This window comes from Tupaia chinensis, unplaced genomic scaffold (genome assembly GCF_000334495.1).
Source record: "Tupaia chinensis unplaced genomic scaffold, TupChi_1.0 Scaffold000373_1, whole genome shotgun sequence".
Taxonomy (NCBI): Eukaryota; Metazoa; Chordata; class Mammalia; order Scandentia; family Tupaiidae; genus Tupaia; species Tupaia belangeri.
The window spans coordinates 154,368-175,099 of record NW_006159870.1 but is presented as its reverse complement, the minus strand read 5'-3'; the positions used below and the strand labels follow the sequence as shown (position 1 = coordinate 175,099).

At 37.3% G+C, this 20,732-nt stretch overlaps 1 long non-coding RNA gene across 1 annotated transcript in view; it reads right to left on the bottom strand.

The window, feature by feature from the left end:
* The window catches only part of LOC102497837 (uncharacterized), a 53,406-nt gene that overhangs the window by 31,832 nt on the left and 842 nt on the right, over positions 1 to 20,732 (bottom strand). The window lies entirely within an intron of this gene.

Genomic DNA, 20,732 nt, shown 5'->3' with positions numbered 1-20,732 from the left:
ACAGTAATGCCAATGCAGTGAAATCTCTCAACAATAGGAATTCAGATAGAAGAAAACTGGTGGTTGGTACATATCCTCTACTACAGGCTTATTAAAATTCACCTTATTAGCTTGACTATAAGGAAAGCATCCTGGGCAGGCAGGTGGCATAGAGGTTAAGGTGCTGGACTTCCACATGACCAATCACAGTTTGAGTCCCAGATCCAGTGACTTGAAACTCACACCACATGCATGTGCATGTGTACCCAATAACCTGAGAAGAGAACGAATGAAGAAAAATGGATTGTGGTGTGGCCATCCCCCTGAAGGCAATTTCTCACTTTCTCTCTCTCTGTCTCTCCAATATGTGCACATGCCCTATAGTTAAAAAAATCTCTCTAAAAAACAAAAAAAGAAAAAGAAAAACATCCTATTTTACATGGTTAAATATTTTGATCCATTTATAACACTTTGGTGGGATTTTGCTATTTTTAAATTTAATTATTCTATCCACTTCCTCCTCACTTATCCTTACAATTCTATGAAGAGGAGAACTCAAGCCAGCCAGAAGGCATGGTGGTTAAAGCTAGATTTCAATAGCTGACTGCATAGTTCAACTCCTGGACCCAGTGGCTAGAAAAATACAGCAGGTGAGTGTGCATGCATGCCCCAAATCCTTAGGGGAGTGAAAGAGAAGTGATTACAGCATGGTCATCCTCTCTAAGGAGTGCTTTTTCACTTTCTCTCTTTCTATCTCCCTCCACCAAGTATATGTGTCCTATAGCAAACTTAAGGAGAACTTTCATCCTCTTTTAGAATTCAGAGATTAAGCAATCTGTCCCAATTTACAAGGAATAAAAATGGGTATGGAAGAATTAAAATGTAAAAGGATCTGATGCCAAATCCAAAGGTTGGAAAGGCTCTGAATATTTTATTAGCCATGATTTCTTTTACTAATCATATAATCATAAAGAAGTGCATGTACCAAAAGATTACATTATTAAATATTTGAATTGTCAAGGTGGAATGATGCTAATGAAAAGAAGCTTTGAAAAACTGCAAACATGGGGTATATTTCATGTCACCAGGTGGGAAATTATGGGTTAAAGGCCAGAGAGCATGGGATAATAAGCAGGAGAGATTATTGCAACAAACTTGGATTTTAATTTCTAACACACTTTTCACTATTGAGAATTATGAAGGAAAAGAAGAGCTCCTTTACATTATATTCTGTAAAGAAGAACATACAAAAAATTATTCTAGATTTCCTCTTAAATTTATAATAAAGCTTTAAATAATTAAAAATGGAATTAGAAATAAGAAAAATTGTGGTACCTATGAAATAGAAAACATGATTATGTTCAATAGTAATCAAATCTGCAAATGTTCAGGTTCTTAGTGAATCATTATTTAAGTGAGCAGGAACATCAAGCTTTAACAAGTATAGACTTAGAGAAAATAAGCATGCTACAGAAAAGCCATCTGCAATTGTAAAATACAGAGGGGAGATGGAGGATTCTAAAACATACTCAGGAAATAAATGTGCAGTTAGTAGTACTCAGAAATAATGCAAGAGGAAAATGAGGCTGATGTGAATAAGTATGAAAATTGTAAAAGCCCTTGAGCAAAAGTAAGAAAGCATGTGTCAAATATAGCATCACACTAGAAACTGCTACTAAAAAAAGGAGAGTTATGAACAAGGATTAAGTTATTAGAAAAACTATCATTATGAAGAAGGACTCAGTTATAAAGTAAGCAGAATAAAGATGTAAATATGTTCAAGGGAAATAAACAACATTGAACATTTCTACTATTAATATAGTAGATATTAGGACATAGTACATAATATACTTTTTTAAAAATTAAATACCTTATTCCTAAATTCTGTTAGACTTTTTAAGTACCTTCATTTACCTTGTGTAAACATCTACTTGTATTCTTCCTCACACATAGTAACCACCGATGTCAATAAAAGATGTTAGTCCTTTAGAGTACTTTCAGTTCAACCGAGTTCACTAATGAGGGTTGAGCTTTGTGACCTCTTGGTGAAATATTATAGCATCCACTAAAGGACAACATACTGTAGTTGAAAGATAATTAAATTGGGGCCCACATTCAACTTCAGTTTTGATCTTCTTCAAGCTATGTGACTTTGGCAACTAATCTAATCTCTTTCAGCAACCACTGCTTTATTAACAAAATTTGTGTACTAATTATTCCTTCAGAGGGATAACTTAATGACTAAATAGAAAGCATTTAGTACTATCCCCAAGACTGATACATATTAGTGCTCTCTTGTTCCTCTAAATCTGAAGGTTCTGGCAAACTTTGAACTCAGTGATGTCATTACTGAATTATATAAAGAAGAATATACTACTAATAGGCAGGTTGAATAAATCCATTAATGATTTTAAAAATTAGCTAAAAAGTGTAGTATCACTTTTTCATCTGATTCCTTTGGGGGAAGTTCATGTATATAAAAAGCTTTAACTTTCTGTAGCTGATAGCAGTGGATAGTATTGCTTGCAATCAGCGATAAGCTCAGTATGAACAAAACATTTGATTTGGAAGCAGAAATAGGACAGTAAACATTATGCAGAATATAGTGCCATGCTCCCTGTGGGCACTTGAAAATATAATCCACAGTGATTATGACAATGATGAACAGGACCAGGCCCCGCAATCAATGTCAAGAGCCATTAACAGAAAGCCATGCACTTAGGAGGAGGGAGGCTGCTGCCTTTGTGGCATTGGCTTTGTAGTTTCTGCACATCAGGTTACAGGGCAGTGATCTGAGAAGTGTAGGGCTTTGAGAAGACAAGAAATGACCAGTTTTGTGACCCAAATAAAGTGCTGACAGTCTGTCATGAAACCATTTTCAATTTCTTGCCTGAAATCTTATATACATTTTCCCCCTAAAGGTTTCTATCTTAGGAATACTAAATTCTCCAAAGAAAAAAGTTTTCTACGATTTTTTTGTATCAGAAACTACAAGGTAAGAATGTAGCTTAGAAGTTGCTCTAACTTATTTAGTTTAAGTCAACAAAGGTTCCATTTTCAAAATAAGATAGTGACTGTAAGAAAGGAGAAAAAGAAAATAAATATAACAAAAAGAATTGAGAGACACGTCTCTGTACTTTCTAATTTTTCTACTGTTAGCACAAGGCAGAAATCCCTTTTCACTTGCTACTATCTATTCCCCAGTTTCTCCTTGTTAACAGAACTCTAATATTGTTGGAGGTTATTATCAATGTTCCCAGCTTAATATGTGAATGTATTCACTTTCCCAAAGTCGTTTGCAGTGAAGAAAAGCTATGTCACTCAGTCTGGGCAATCAGATATGCACAGAATACTATCTTGCAGGGGACAGCATCACTTCTCAAGGCGGGATAAACTCTTGTGGGAAAGGGTTCTGTACCTTCCTTTTCCTTTTTGCTTAGAATGAGATGTCTGGACAGAGAGCAGCCATCTTGCAAATCTGAGTGTTGTCTTAGTCTGGTCAGGTTACTAGAACAAAAAAAATACTTGGTAATTTATGAACAACAAAAATGTATTGCTCACAGTTCTGGAGGCTGGAAGCCCATGATCAAGGTGTCAGCATATTTAGTACCTTGGAAGGGTCCATTCTTCATAGATGTGACATTCTATGTGTCCTCACAGGAAGAGGCCACTTTTCAAAGGGACATTAATTTTATTTATGAAGGGAGAGTCCTTGCAATCCAATCAACTTCCAGTGGCCTCATCTTTCTTTTTTTATTTTTTATTTTGCTATAGAGCACATGCACAAGAGAGAGAGAGAGAGAGAGAGAAAGCATTCCTTCTCTCTCTGGGTCATCTCTCTGGGTTCTTTTGGTTTCCCTTTAGGATGCATGAAATAGCTAACAATCAGGATGTCAGAGGCATCTTTAAAAAATCATAATGGACTGGACACTAGTAAATACCTTCAACTGTGATTTGGAAGAACATTCTGATTGCCTACCCAATATCTATTCTCTCCTCTGTGTTTACTAAATGAATCCTTTTGTTTTTATTTGAAATGCAGTCAAAACAAACAAACAATAAAACAACAAAAAACACTTATCTCTCACGGTCTATACAGCAAAGGCTACCCATATGACATGGTTCAGTCAATGAGACTAGCTGAACCCTGCCAGGAATTCCTATATAGTTTTGCTTTCCTGAAATAGGAACCAGCCCTTTCATCTTATAGCTTTCTTACTCTACCTGCCTGGAATAGAAAAGTGAAGTGAGTGGTGGAGAATACTGACTTGCAACCATAAAGTAACCATGAGAATGAAGAAGCAAAAGGGAAATTAAATCCAGGATGTTGATGATATATTGTCACTACACCAACCTTGTCTACCTATATACAGACTTAATAGGTGAGAAAAAGAAATCTCTATTTTTTAAGCCACAATAGTTGTGTTCCTGTTATATTCAGCTGAATATAATCCCTAACTCAAACCAAAAGAGAAAGTCTTAGGAAATTCATGATTCTGTCAGAATTCTCTCTGCCTGAGAGTTACACTTTCACATTTCCTACTCTTCTAAAATAGTTTCTGTGAAGAATAAACTTAAAAGTTTCTGTGTTATCATGCAAAGAACTTAGTGTGGACTTCTCCTCATTATGCGTCATTTTTGTAATCAGAAATCCTCCGAGTAGTGTTTTTCTCTCTTTGAAATATCACTACTTTTTATAAAATGAAGCATTAAATCCAGGCTATACTGAGGAAGATTGTTGACTGCCCTTCTGTGAAACAATTCAACTTCCTACATAGTTTGAAAGACATTACCAAGGTGAAATCTGTACAAAATTATTTTCATATCTGGAATCTCTGCAAATGTGTTTCTGTAACTGCCTTGCCCTTTTCTATCTGAGTTGATGTTATGCTTAACCCTTTTCTTAGGAGGAGTTTTGAATTCCCAAAGTGCAGTGCTAATCCTTTTTGCATTAGCACTCAACCTCAGAAGCAAGTTCTAACATGCACGTGCTGGAATTAATCAAAACCATTTATAATCAAGCTGTCACATAAATGTCTACTGAAGCAAACTTCCACATTTAAGATAGACTGTAATTCCAGTCTTCATTTAAGATGGTTCTGAATGCCCTCTTTGAGAGTTAATACATAAATAGAATGCAGTGTTTCTCAGCTTTGCTCATGTAAATTAGAGTATTTTGCAAAGGTGAATGTTTATCCCTGAAGGATTCTAAAATACATGCCTGAACATATACATGCATGCATGCACACAAAGCTAGTGGAGAAGAATACCATCTTGCAACCATGAAGTAATCATGAGGATGAAGGAACTAAAGGCAGATTAAGTTCAGGATTCACACATACCCCTTAGGGTTTTCCAATTGCTTCACAAATGAAACCAGCAGAACATAAAAAAAAACCTAGGTGTCAATATTTAGTAAGTAAGCAAAGTTCAGAATTTTAAATGCAGCATAGGTTTGGGTCTGATAAACCTTTCAAGTTCAACAGATTAATAGTGAAAATAGAGCGAATTATGGTTTAATCACTAGTTCAAATAGAATTCAAGCCAAGAAATTTTTATTGAGCTTAACATGAAAACTATAAACCCTGTCAGCAGAAGACGAACAATTTAAAAATACTGTTTGTTCTTTTTAGTGGGTGATGGGACATCTGCAAATTACACATGACTGATTTTCTTATTGACTTCGGCAGCTGATTAAAATTACATGCTTTGGGCCAGGTTCTGTGGCAGCAGAAAAACCCTGTTCAAGAAAAGATGTATTCCATATAGTATCTGTAGTTCAAATCAGCAGCCTGTTGGTCTAAAACATAGAAGGCACATATGTGAGTGAGTAAGATCCAATAGGCTAGAGACTAGAAAAAGGGGTATAGCATATCAGACCAAGTGGAGAGTATTCCTCTCTCTCTCTCTCTCTTTCTGTCTACCCCCATATTCACAGTGCTCCTATCTTAAATAAAGAGAATTTTGTTTTAATTTTACTCTTAAAAGTCTGAGCAAGGAGTGACCTTTTTTATTTAGTTGCTGAAACTGACCCTTTTATTCTGTTAGGAATATAAATTCCTTTTACTATATTACAATCATTGCATTATCATTAAGACATTAAATATAATAGATTGGACTTGATCTTTTCCTGAGATTTCTACTTATCCCATTACATAGGTAGAGGTGGATATATATCTAGCTGACAAGTTATCTCCCATGTGTATAAATGTGATTGAGAAGAATAGGGCATGCCCAACTGTCTTAAGCAAGCTCACTATATTTATATCTGACCTTTAGTTAATGATATAACCTGCTTCTATATGGTCTGTCAAGCTCAGGATTGAGTATTTGCTTAAACTTTGCACATCTTTGATTGCTTCATGCTAGCAAGGGCCATCTGTTGCTGTCATTTCACAGCTATCAATTTCAGTGTTACCTTGCTTCAAATCATGCCTCTATACAATCAAGCTGAGTGTGAAATGTCCACAGAGTAGATAATGTGACATAATGACATCACTGAAGCATTTCTGCTTTTTAAAACTCCAGGTCCATTCTTAAGCCAAGACCTTTTCTGTGCTCTTTTATTCTTTTTTATAGCCACTAGAATTCAGCTTAATCCCTGCTCACCCTGTCAGCTGTCACCTCTTACTCTGTTTCATGCTTCCACTTCTCCAAACGCCTTTCTGACCCTAAAAACAAGCAAGCAGGTCATTTACGTCTTAATATTTCCACAATGAATCTGCATATACCAATATTCCAAACCTCTTTACTCTTGGCCCTTGGCCTAAAATGAGTGAGGCCCTGCCCTAAATACTAGCTAAAAACTAGTTAACATTTCTGTTCTCAGGTTTTTATTTCAAAGAGTAGCTCCTCACTAAGCCTTTCCCCCCCATTCAAACTCAATCATGGTACTGTGTTTCTGGTTTTTTAAAAATGGTAAATATGATGCATCTTTTAGCTAGAACAAATGAAATCCTTATCAGAAATCTAATTTTTATAGTGATGGCCTCTGGGACCTGTTTCCATTTTGGCTTTCAACTCACCCTGTGAAATAGTTCTTTTACAGAGGCTTTGTTTGTTTGTTTGTTTGTTTTTGTTTTTGCTATAGGGTGCATGTGCTCCCCAGAGAGACAAAAAGCAAGAGATCACCCCACCCCCACCCCAGGGAAAATGGCCGTGCCACAATCCTTTCTCCTCCATTCTCTCCTTGGGATTTTGGGCACACACACAACAAGCTCCCGGCATGAGTTTTAAGCCACCGGGTCTGGGATTTAGACCATTGTCAAGTGCATGGGAGTCCAGGGACGTAATCATCATGCCATCTGCTGGTCCCTCAAATAGTTATTTTAATTATTTGCATTAAGTAACCAGACAGTAGTACAACAATAAAACAAATGCTCTGCCATCCTGACCCCTGGGAGGGTTCTGGGTTTGTATCTGGAGAACTCCCTGACTATGTATATAGGGCACACACATACCCATGACCCAAGGCTGGCTAAGGCTGGGGATGGATCACAACATCAAGACATTACTGAGGATACTGTTTATCTCTCTCTATCTCTGTGTCTCTCTTGTTCATGAAGGATTGCTATAGGGTGCATGTGCTCCCCAGAGAGACAAAAAGCAAGAGATCACCCCACCCCCACCCCAGGGAAAATGGCCGTGCCACAATCCTTTCTCCTCCATTCTCTCCTTGGGATTTTGGGCACACACACAACAAGCTCCCGGCATGAGTTTTAAGCCACCGGGTCTGGGATTTAGACCATTGTCAAGTGCATGGGAGTCCAGGGACGTAATCATCATGCCATCTGCTGGTCCCTCAAATAGTTATTTTAATTATTTGCATTAAGTAACCAGACAGTAGTACAACAATAAAACAAATGCTCTGCCATCCTGACCCCTGGGAGGGTTCTGGGTTTGTATCTGGAGAACTCCCTGACTATGTATATAGGGCACACACATACCCATGACCCAAGGCTGGCTAAGGCTGGGGATGGATCACAACATCAAGACATTACTGAGGATACTGTTTATCTCTCTCTATCTCTGTGTCTCTCTTGTTCATGAAGGAAATAAATGAATCAGCTTTAATAATAATAAGACAGGAATTGTAGCAAAAATTTTTCTGAAATGGTTGGCAATCAAAATGACATCAAATGAGATAACTATACGAAAGCCATAATACTCTTAATCCTTTCTCAAATTGCCAAATACTACAAAAGTTAAAATCTGTTGGGAACCAGCAGTTAGCGTAATGGCTATGTCGCTGGACTCCCACGTAGTCAACCGCGGTTCGTGTCCCGGACCCGGTGGCTTAAAACTCACGCCGGGCGCGTGTGCATGCGTGCCCAACATCCCGAGAGGAGAATGGAGGAGAAGGGATTGTGGCGTGACCATCCCCCCTGGGGGGTGATTTCTCGCTTTCTGTCTCTATGTCTCTCTCTGTCTGGCGAGCGCACGCGCCCTACAGTGAAAATCTCTCCAAAAAAAAAAAAAAAGTTAAAATCTGTTGTGATGCTTTAAAGCTCACTTATCATATGATAAATTACAGAAAATATCTAACTAAGTCAGCTTCCTGTAGAAAATGCCATAATGCAACGTTAGTATTCTTCCTTTTCATGCTTGCTAATTAAATATCAGATACCTAGTTGAAATAGGGTCCTTTAAACTTTGATAAATGAAACTTTAACAACCAGATAAGCTTTATCTTACAAAAGCACTTTCAAGAAAAGAAAGTAAAGAGATTACACAAGTCATTTTTATGAGTCTAATACCTTGATCTTAAAATTCGATAAGGACATTATAAAAGAAAAAAACAGTTCATTTCTGAACATAAATGAGAAAATACAAAATAAAGTACTGGCCAAATAAATTTAAAGGATTAAAAATAATACAACATGAATGGGTAGGGATTGTTTCAGGAATGCTAGAATGGTTTATAGATCAAAACTCTTATTAGCATGAGTAGAAAAATAAATTGAGTCTATAGATGTAGAAAAAGCATTTAATAAAATTTTATGCTTATGCAATGCAAAAATAAAAGAAAATCTAAGAAAACTAGGGACAAATACACTGTCTTACCTTGTCTTAATGATCTGCTTTTAATCCACAAAATACTCATTTTGCCTAATGGGTAAGATCTTCTTATCCCCCTCAATACCAACCAATGTCTAATTCTCCCAACAGTATCTAAATGTCATAACAATTCAATTCAGTTCTGACACTAGTTACCTGAAGTCAGTACAGACCCCATAGCTTAAGGGTTCAGTTCCACAAGACATCCCCTCACTCTAGATGCCAGCCATTAAGACTCAGGCCTCATGTACTTTGACAGATACAAATCAGGAATTCTCATGACTTTTTATAATGTTTAATAATTTGCTGGAAAGACTCACAGAACTCAGAAAGTCAGGTTATTTACATTTATTGGCTTATTATAAAAGATAAAACTTAGAAACAGCCAAATGGAAGAAATGCACAGGGAAAAATGTGAAGAAGAAAGTATACAGATTCTGCATCCTCTTCAGGCACCACCCTCCCAGCACTGAGATGTGTTCACCACCTAGAAGTTCATCAAATCTCTGATGTTAAAGAGTTTTATGGAACTCAATTTCCAGCATCCATTCCCAAGACATCAGTGGTGAGGCTAAAATTTCCAATCTTATTGGTCACTTGGTCTTTCTGGTGACTAGCCCATTCTACATATATTTAGGACTTCTTCCTTGAGAAACCTCACTGACATTAACTCCATGTAATTGAAAGGAGCTCATTATGAATAACAAAATACATTCTTATCACTCAGGAAATCTGAAGAGTTTTAGAAGCTTTATGCCAGGAACTGAAGACAAAGTCCAAACATAATTTTTCATTAGGTCATCAAGAAAGTCATGATGCATTTTTGCATAGAAAAACATAGAAAAATAGGTCCTGACATCCCCAAATACCTAATACTATATTATACAAACATATTTACTTAAAAGGCTCAGCTAGATGGTGCTCATGAAAGAAATTTTTAATTCAACAAGACAAGGGTATTTTGTTATCACTGGTACTGTGGCCAACACAATAAGACAAGGAAAATAATTACCAGTGATAAGAACTAGAAGGAACAGATAAGACTGTCATTTGCAGATAAGATTATCTACATAGAAAACACAACAGAATGATCAAGTTAGTATATCTCTTCAGAGTTAAGTGAAATCACTAAATACAAGATAACTTTAAAAATTATATTTCTATATGATAAGTCTCAAAATACTAGTTTCTCTAAAAGCTTATTAATAATAAAATTTCTTTTTCTTTTCTTTTTTTTTTTTTTTTTGGAGAGGTTTTTTGCTATAGGGCGCGTATGCTTGCCAGACAGACAGAGAGACAGAAAGCGAGAAATCACCCCCCCTGGGGGGATGGCCATGCCGTAATCCCTTTTCCTCCATTCTCCTCTCAGGATCTTGGGCATGCATGCACACACGCCTGGCATGAGTTTAAGCCACCGGGTCCAGGACACGAACCACGGTTGACTACGTGGGAGTCCAGCAACATAGCCATTACACTAACTGCTGGTCCCAAAATTTCTTTTTTTAAGATAGAGTTTTGCTGTAGGGCACATGTGCTCAGCAAAGACACAGAGTGAGGCAGAGAGGCAAAAAGTGAGAAATCACCCACCAGGGGGGATGCCCATGCTGCAGTCTCTTCTCCTTCGTTCTCCTCTTGGGATTTTGGACACACACACCTGGCATGAGTTTCAAGCCACCAGGTCTGGGACTTGAACCGTGGTCCACTATGTGAGAGTCCAGGGACATAGCCATTACACCACCTGCTGGTCATGATTAAACAAACAAACAAACAAAAACTTTTAAAAACATATAATCAGGACCAGCCTAGTAGCTCAGTGGTTACGGTAACCAGATCCCACATGGCCAACTATAGTTTGAATCCTAGCTCTAGTGGCTTCAAAAACACACAAGGCATGTGTGTATGTGTACCCAAACCTGACAGTAAGAAGAAATGGGGAAAAGAATTGTGCTACTGGGGCCAGCCAGTTGCATGGTCGTTAAGGCACTGGACCTCCATACGGTCAATCACAGTTTGAGTCCCAGATACTAGCTTGCTTTCTCATTTTCTCTCTCTCTCTCTCTCTCTTTCTCTTTCTCTCTGGTGAGTGCACGTGCCCTATAGCAAATATAAAGATAATAACAATAAATTAATTAAATTAAATAAATAATTCTTTTTAAAAAACTGTGGTATGACCATACCCTGTTAGGGTGTGCTTTCTCTCTCTCTTTCTCTCTGGTGAGCACAAGCTCCTTCTAGTAATTATATATGTGTATTATATATATTATATATTATATATTATATATTATATATTATATATACCACATATATAATATATAATATATATATGTACACACAAATATATGTATACACACACAGATTGATTTTCTATATCTATATATATATATATCTATATATATATATATATATCTATGTGTGTGTGTATATATATATATATATATACATATCAATCCAGTAACAATGGTAAATGCTGCTAAAACACTGTGCTCTGCAGGCTGGGTCCACATTGGAGGTCTGGGTTTGATTCCTGATCTAACCTAAAGAACTAGTAAGGTGGCTCATGTGTCTCACTGACCTGGGAGGTTGAGAGAGGAGGACTGGAAACTCAAGGCTGGGCTGGGCAACATAGAAGATGCTCTCTAGAAAGAATAGCTGACCATGGTAGTGCATGCCTATCATTCCAGATGAGAGGCTGAGGCAGGAAGACTGCTCAAGATGCACAGCAAAATAGAAACAACCTGTTTTAAAAACAAACACAACAGGACCAGCAGTTGACATAATGGTTATGTTGCTGAACTCCCACATAGTCTACTGCAATTTGAGTCCCAGACCCAGTGGCTTCAAACTTACCCCAGGCACATGTATGTGCATACCCTAAATCCCAAGAGGAGAGAATGGAGAAGAAGAGATTACAGCATGGCCATCCCTCCATCCACCCCCATGGGTGATTTCTCATTTTCTGTCTTTCTGTCTCTGTTTCTCCAGCAACCACACATATACTATACAAAAATCTTTCTAAAAAACACTCAGTAGGGGTCAGCAGGTGGTGTAGTGGGAGGACAATGGAGAAATCCATCCCCCCTGAGAGGTGATTTCTCACTCTCACTGTCTCTTCTGTTCTTCATCTGGTATACTCTTGCTTACTCTTCCTCAAAGTGTAACTTTTTAAAAAATGATTTATTTTTTATACATTCAATCACTGTACATCATTATAGCATACAAAATGAATTTTCCCAGCATGAATACACTGTAATAGTCTGGTCATAGATACTACCATACATGTTATCATCAACTTAAACATCTGTGAATGTTCACCTTCCTATGTATGCTCTGAGCAGTGAGTGTTTATTTCCTCTTTTGTTTGCACTAGTCTGTGAGTTGTTTAGATCTCTGACCTCCTCTATATCCATGGATCTAGCACTTCCTGGAACATATTTGTTTTCTAACAATTGTTTCTTGAATGAATAAATAAATGGTGGATTTTGTCTCAATTCGAATATACTTTCTAGTGGCTGAGACTGATGAAGAATATTACTCTAAGATATTTAGAGACTCTGACATGCTTTTCTGTTTCAAATAGAAATTAATTATCACATTCTCTTCTGGAAAGAACCCCTCAGAAAGAAATTATTTTAGCTCTTTTGTGAATATTTAATAACCTTAAAAAACGTAGTTATTTGCTCTAGGGAGCGTGTGCTTGCTAGAGGAAGACAGAGAAAGTAAGAAAGAAAGCATCCTCCAGGGGCGATGGCCACACCGCAACCCCTTCTCTTTCATTCTCCTCTTGTGATTTTGGACACATACACACACACGTTTTTCAAGTTGCCAGGTCTAGGAGTCGAACTGCATAGTCAGCCATGTGGGATCCAGCCACCGTGCCAAACTGACTGACCCGTAATAACTATTTTGTTATTATTTTTCTCCAAAATAAGGTTTATTCTCAGAAAGTTGTACTTAACATGTGTAAACTTTGAAGACAACAATGGGGGGGGGGGGAAAGGCCCTTCCACAGAGAAACAAAGCTAGAAAGAAACTCCACAATTAGAGATTTCACAACACTACAGAAAGGCTAGGTAAGTCAGAGCAGTTTCCTGTATCAGGGGAGTATGGCTGATTTTGCAATTTAGATTCTGACTTTGCAGGCAGAAAACCATCACCTGGGCACTTCCAGCATTCGCCATGCTGTAAAATTAACTGATTTGCAAAATCTCACCATTTGGTATTTCCTTCAAACAGTAAAAGTGTCAAAACGGTTTCTGTTGCTGTGCATTTTATTATTCTTCTGGTAGCCTAATGCTAAAAGCTTTTCTTAATGTTCAGAGGCTGGAGACTCTTTAGAAAATACCACAGAAAACACCTGCATATAATGCTCACTAATGACAGTTTCCCCAAATTCAAAGCTCAAATTAAGAGGGTGTTGAGAGAGGATGGATGCTATCTCTGTACTTGTTAAATATATTCAAGTAATTTATGTAAAATACATTAATTAAAGAAATCTACTCAACACTACATTCTAGCTAACAATCTGCCCATAGACCTTATAAGGAGAAAGTTGTAAACAAAGTTTCATTATCTGAAATACGTCAAACAAATATGATAAAGATTTTTAGATTGTCTTTCAAATCCTATTTAAGGATGACTGGAAGTTTTTCTTTTCCTTTAAATCACCGATTCTCCAGGTTGTTGCTAATAATATTTAGATGAGAGCCACTGTAACAAATTAATGTTGCTGAACATATTTAGCTAAGATTACAGCTTGACTGGTTGAATCCCAACCTTGTAACCCTGAGCAAGTTTCCTTTCTGTGCCTCAGTTCTTCATTTGTAAGAAGGATAACAATAATAGCCCCAACCACAGAGGATCATCAGAAAGATTACAAGAGTCAGTATTTGCAAAACACTGTGAGCTACCTACTCCAATGAAGAATATGCAAATAAGAAATCTCAACCACAGCTTGGATTCCACTCTGTAAACTGATCTGATCTGAATTTCAGTTTAGCAAATTTCTGTGGTTCACTGAAGATGACTAATTTACAGATTTAGTAAATGAGTTTTATGAATTTGTGGTTTTGGAATCATTACACCTGCTCAAAAGTGTCCTTGGCTGCTTATTACCCCAGGAAATGAATTCTACTTTTCCTTATCCTACTTTTCTTCTACAATATAGTTCCTAGGGATCTTTGCAGTGTAATCTGTCATTACCTCTTTGCCTGATGCTTCCGTGTTAATCACTGCATCTCAAATATGTCACATGTTTTTCCATATTCTTCTTTCTTTGAATTCCATTAGTTGACCTTTCTAGTTGCCTAGCGCCTCTACTTCGTGAAAGACCTACTCAGTTTCCATCTCTTCTCTGAATGTGTCCTAGACTATACTGCTTCCTCCGTCAATGAATTCTCCTAGTACCTGTATTTTTTTTTTTTTTGTAAATATAAAAAGTAGTATTTGGGACAAGCAGGTGGCATGGTGGTAAAGGCACTGGACTCCCTCATAGCCAACCATGATTCAAGTCTTGGACCCAGTGGCTTGAAAATCACACCAGAACATGTGTGTGCATGCCCAATATTCTGAGAGAAGAATGGAGAAGGCGGCATCGTGGCATGGCTATTCTCTCAGGGGGGTGATTTCTCATTTTCCCTCTCTTTGTCTCTCTCTTTCCAGTAAGTGCATGTATCTTATACAAAAACCTAAAAATAAAAATAAAGTAATATTCTATCTTTTTTCCTTTTATTACATTTTTTAATACCTATATGTCTAACTGTATTGTATTCTGCAAAAACTCCTTTACATTACTTTGTACCCGAGACAGGCTTTATGCCTCACATAGAGCAATCATTAAGTATGTCTTTTTTTTTTTTCCTTTTAATTAATGAAAATCTTTGGCAGTAAAATCCACATTTTTAAAAGAATTATTTAATTTTATTCATTGTTATTATTATTATTTTTTTTTATTGAAGTTGACCAGAGGCAGAGAAAGAGAGAAGGAAAGCGAGAAAGCAATCTACCAGGTGTGGGACTCAAAATACGGTCAGCCATGTGGAACTCTAGCTGCCCTAAACACCACATCAACTGCTGGACCCCCACATTTATTTTTGTAATAGGTCTCATTCATCTTTTGGCAAATTCTTACCCCTCTTCAACCTTTTTTTCTACTGTACATTGTATGCTGTACATTGACTACTCGAGGTCCTGAGAAAGTTATCTTTCTAATGTTTTACACATTTTTATTTACACAACTCTTAACTGTGTTGTTAGTGGCAAGAGTACTGACACATGAGTCAGAAAATGTGGGTCCTCTATCTGTATCTTTGTTGATCCCTACATGTAATCATAGAAAATAACAACTGGTCTGGAACTCAGTTTCTTCATGTATAAAATACTAATGATAATATCTATCATGATTATCAAATGGGGTTATTATTAAGATAAATACATACATATCAATTTATTCACACAAGGGACTGCATAAATAGTCTTATTTCCACAGGAATACATAAATGTTATCAACTTTCTGATCTAATTAAGAAAGCATGCCACAGGGTAATGTTGCTGTATTACTTGTTTTTTGATAACATTTATTTTAGAAGGGACTTGTGGAAACATCAAATCTCAATTTGAAAGAATGACACAGAAGTATCTATGTATATCTACACACACACACATACATGTATGTATGTATGATATAACTAACAGAAAAAGTATTGGGGGACAGTAAGGACCATTTTTTTCAATATTAAGTTAATAATCATAGTTAAACTCAACAAACATTTGTTGAAAAGTCTATTATGTGCAAAATGAGCATTGTGGGTGCAATGGGAACTCTAAAGATGAGTGGGATACTCTCTTTTTGTCTTTAAGGAATGACAGTCTAGTCTAGTAAAAGATCATTATGGACATAAATAACTCTAATACGTGGTAGGTTTGTTAAGTTCTTTGGAAGTGAAGGGTCAGAGTGACCCCATTTCTTTTGGGGTGACTCCATCTTGTTAAACCCACCTTGCTGAGAATAGGTGCCATTTCAAGGAGGCGAGCAGGCCATAGGAAAGTCATGAGACCATCACCCCACTGGGACTGACCAATGAGAGAAACAAAGGAGATACCAGAAACCTAAAGTAACTTTTCTGTTGAGAGAAACAAAGGAGATGCCAGAAACAGCTACACTCCCTGTAATCTACAGTCAATGTGTAGCCACCTGAATGCATTCCTCAGCACCCCTCTACCTCCACTGCTAACAGACAAATAAAAACTCAGCCCAACTAACACTGGGGCTCACAACTCTGACCTGCTGTGCCGGTGAGATTGGGAGTCCTGGCTGGAGCCTGAATAAAAGCAACCCTCATGTGCTTACATCAGAATGGTTCCCTGGTGGTCTTTTGGGAACTTCATTGCTGGAGCACAACAGAAGGACTAACTTTAGAAGATAGGAGATTGAGCTGGCCCCATAGCACAATGGTTAGGTGTTGTACAGAGGAAGCCAGATCCCACATGGCTGATCAGGGTTTGAGTACTGGCCCTGGCAGCATGAAAAACACACTTATAGCATTGGCATGTGCTCAAGATCATGATGGAATGGAGAACTAGAAGAAAAAGAATTGTAGGGAACCAGCAGTTAGCATAATGGCTATGTCACTGGACTCCCACGTAGTCAACCGCGGTTCGTGTCCTGGACCCGGTGGCTTAAAACACGTCGGGTGCGTGTGCGTGTGTGTCCAAGGTCCCGAGAGGAGAATGGAAGAGAAGGGATTGCGGCGTGACCATCCCCCCTGGGGGGTGATTTCTCGCTTTCTGTCTCTAATGTCTCTCTCTGTCTGTCTGGCGAGTGCACTCGCCCTATAGCGAAAATCTCTCCAAAAAAAAAAAAAAAAAAACAGGATTGTAGCAAAAACAGACCCCATTGGAAAGGTTCTCTCTCTCTCTGTCTCTCTCTCTCTCATGTGCTTGCATATGCCATTTGGCATAAACAATAATAATAATAATAATAATAATAATAATACAAGCTAAGAGATTGGTCCTGAATGTATCCGGAAGGGTTTTTTTGTTTTGTTTTGTTTTGTTTTGTTTTTAGGAGCATATGCATACACCTGGGCCTTAAAAATTGAGAAAACTTCAGTAAACAGTAGGAGGAGGTAGTTTAAAGAGGTGATAATAAGCATGAGACAAAGTACAAAAAATATGAAGTATATTCTGGGGCTAGTAAGTACAATTTATCTTAATTCCTTGAATCTGTAGAGTCATAGTTTCAAAGTGCTTTTACACGTTATATTATTTGGGAATTAGAGCAATCATAGGGAGGTACATAAGAAAGGTATTACAAATATGAAGAAAGTGAGCTTTAGAGAAAGTGGCATATAAATTTATCAATTAGTAAATTGTGCTGAAAAAGAAATTATGAAGATTAATCTGGTAGCCATGAGAAAGAAAAATAGAAAAAGGATGGCAGTTAGGAGGTTACAGACATAGTCTAGGTGAAAAATATCAAGTCTGCATCAATGCAGGTTTACTTGCACTTGTGAAGAGATTCTTTCTGTACACACTGCAGATGCACAATGTATGTGATTTGTTTCTTGATAGGATGTAAGGAGTGAGAGCAAAGAGATATACCAAGGGCCAGTTAGGTGGAATGATGGTTAAGGTGGTTGGGTCCCTTATGGCCAACTGCATAGTTTCAGTCTCAGATATGGCAGTTTAAACACATACCAGGCACATATGCCTGCAAACCCAAAATCCCAAGAGGAGCATGAAAGAGAAGGGATTATATTGTGGTCATTCTCCCAGGGAGGTGCTTTCTCACTTCCTCTCTCTCTCCCTCTCTCTCTCTCTCTCTTCTCCCTCTCTGTCTCTCTCTGTTATATGCACATGCCCTAAAAAGCAAACTAAAAGAGAGAGAGAGAGAGAGAGAGAGATACAATAAGACTCAGAGGCTTATTACATGTAAATAAAACCTTGGTGAAATTTCTTAATGCCTTCAGTGTCAACTCTTGGTAAACTCTCTAAGGAACCTAATTCTACTTAATGATCATATTTGATCCAAGTATGCACCGATATACAACACCTAATGAGAAATTAGAAGTTCAAATGAATCAGATCAATAAAGATTTTGATTTTAAACTATGACAACAATGTTTGTGATACCCCTCACTTCAAGAAATAAAAGTTCATTCCCCTTCCCTTGTGCATGAACTATACTTAATAATTGACTTCTAATTAATGGAATAAGTGAGCATACTAGACTAGGAATAATAGGCAATCAAGTAATAAAAGGCATTGTTGCTTTCTCCTTGACTTGACTCTCTCTTGGATCATATACTCTAAAAGGGCTCAGCTGCCATGTTACAAGAATAACCAGACAGTCTTATGGAGATATCCATAAAATGAGTCCTTCTGCCAAGAGCTATGCAAGTGAATCATCACAGAGGTAAAGGTTCTAGTTACTATCAAGTCTTTAGATGACTGCGGTTATGGCTACACATAACCTCTTGAGAAATACTGCACCTGAACCCTCCCATCCAGGTTACTGCCAAATTCTCACCCACAGAAATTTAATAACAAATGAGATAATTTGTTAGGTAAAAATAAATGATAAAAAAAGGGAAAGTGAAAAGGTACAAAGGACTATTCTTCATCAACCGGCAGAGATTATGACTGAATCAGAGTTGGAGAGAACAGGGTTCTTTCCTGATTAATAACATTACATTGAAAGAGTAAATAAAAATTAAGTAAGAATAAAGTACAAACAGTCCTGGACCTGATCCAGCCAATTTTGATCAGTAATCTCTCTCCACAAGGAGAAGGATTTGATTCTTCTCCAACATTCAGATTCAAGTCATTACTATATTCAAATTCCCAGGCTATATATTCATTCTTCTGGCTTAACTGCAACTCAGTGACATGCTTATGAACTCATTTATAAATTAACACTGTGTTTTAATATGCTATATTTCAATTCAAAAAAGAATGGATTCTTCGTAATTTACAAAACTGTATAGAATCACTAGCTTCATATATTCATATGTGTGCATATTCATATTTTGTTTAGGTTTGTGTATAAACATGAAAAGATGTGCATTGCTCTTTAATTTATACAGAGCCCTATATTTTACAAAGAAATTTCAAATAATATTCATCTCAGAGCATTCCATAACAAAATAGATACATGTATTTAGGTAGCTCACTTAGTTATCTAAAACAGAATTTGTTAACATAAACATTAACACATACATTTGGGGCAGGCAAGTGGTGTAGTGGTTAAGGCATTGGACTCTCCCCATGGCCAACTGCAATTGGAGTCCTTCGTAATTTACAAAACTGTATAGAATCACTAGCTTCATATATTCATATGTGTGCATATTCATATTTTGTTTAGGTTTGTGTATAAACATGAAAAGATGTGCATTGCTCTTTAATTTATACAGAGCCCTATATTTTACAAAGAAATTTCAAATAATATTCATCTCAGAGCATTCCATAACAAAATAGATACATGTATTTAGGTAGCTCACTTAGTTATCTAAAACAGAATTTGTTAACATAAACATTAACACATACATTTGGGGCAGGCAAGTGGTGTAGTGGTTAAGGCATTGGACTCTCCCCATGGCAGACCATGGCTTGAGTCTTAGACCTGGTGACTTGCCTTCTCACTTTCCCTTTCACTCTTTCTCTGTCTCTCTTTAGTGAAACTTTAATAATAATAATAATAAGTAAAATAATACTTTAATTAAAAAAAAAAAAAAACAGGGACCCACAGATGAGGTGGTGGTTGGGGTGCTGAACTCCCACATGGCTGACCATGGTTCTAATGCTGGACCTGGTCGCTTGGTTTCTCACTTTTCCTCTCTCTCTGGTTAAAAAATAAATAAATATTGGGACCAGCAGTTAGCGTAATGGCTATGTCGCTTGACTCTCATGTAGTCGACCATGTTTCATAGTCCTGGACCTGGTGGCTTAAACTTACACTAGGCGCGTGTGCGTGTGTGCCCAAGATCCCGAGAGGAGAATGGAGGAGAAGGGATTGCAGCGTGGCCATCCCCCTGGGGAGTGATTTATCACTTTCTGTCTCTCTCTTTCTGGCGAACGCACACGCCCTATAGCAAAAACCTCTCCAAAAGATAAAAGAAAGAAATATCAATGAGGAATAAAATTAAATAAATAATTCTTTAAAAACTAATTTAAAAACAATATATATTTGGCTTACAAAGCCATTTTTTCTCCTGACCAGCAGTTAGCGTAATGGTTATGTTGCTGGACTCCCATGTAGTCATCTGGAGTTTGAGTTCTGGACACAGTGGCTTAAAATCACGCCGGGCACGTGTGTGTGCGTGACGAAGATCCCAAGAGGAGAATGGAGCAGAAGGGATTGCTGCGTGGCCATCCACCCTAGGGGGTGATTTCTTGCTTTCCCTCTCTCTGTCTTTCTGGCAAGCGCATGTGCTCTATAGCAAAAAAAAAAATTAAAAAATTAAAAAAAAAACACTTTTTCTAAAACGTGCTAAACATGTGTAGACAGAAAAATAACCAACTGTAAAAATTAATAATTAATGCAGTTTATTTCCAAGCCAAATATGAGTGACCTAAGTCCAGAGAAGGGGCACACATGCCTTTCTCAGGGGGATCATGTATAGGGGTTCCTTTTATTTGTTTTTGAGGTTGAAAGACAAAATTTAGTAAAGAGATTTTTCATTGGTTTGGCCCAAAAAGGC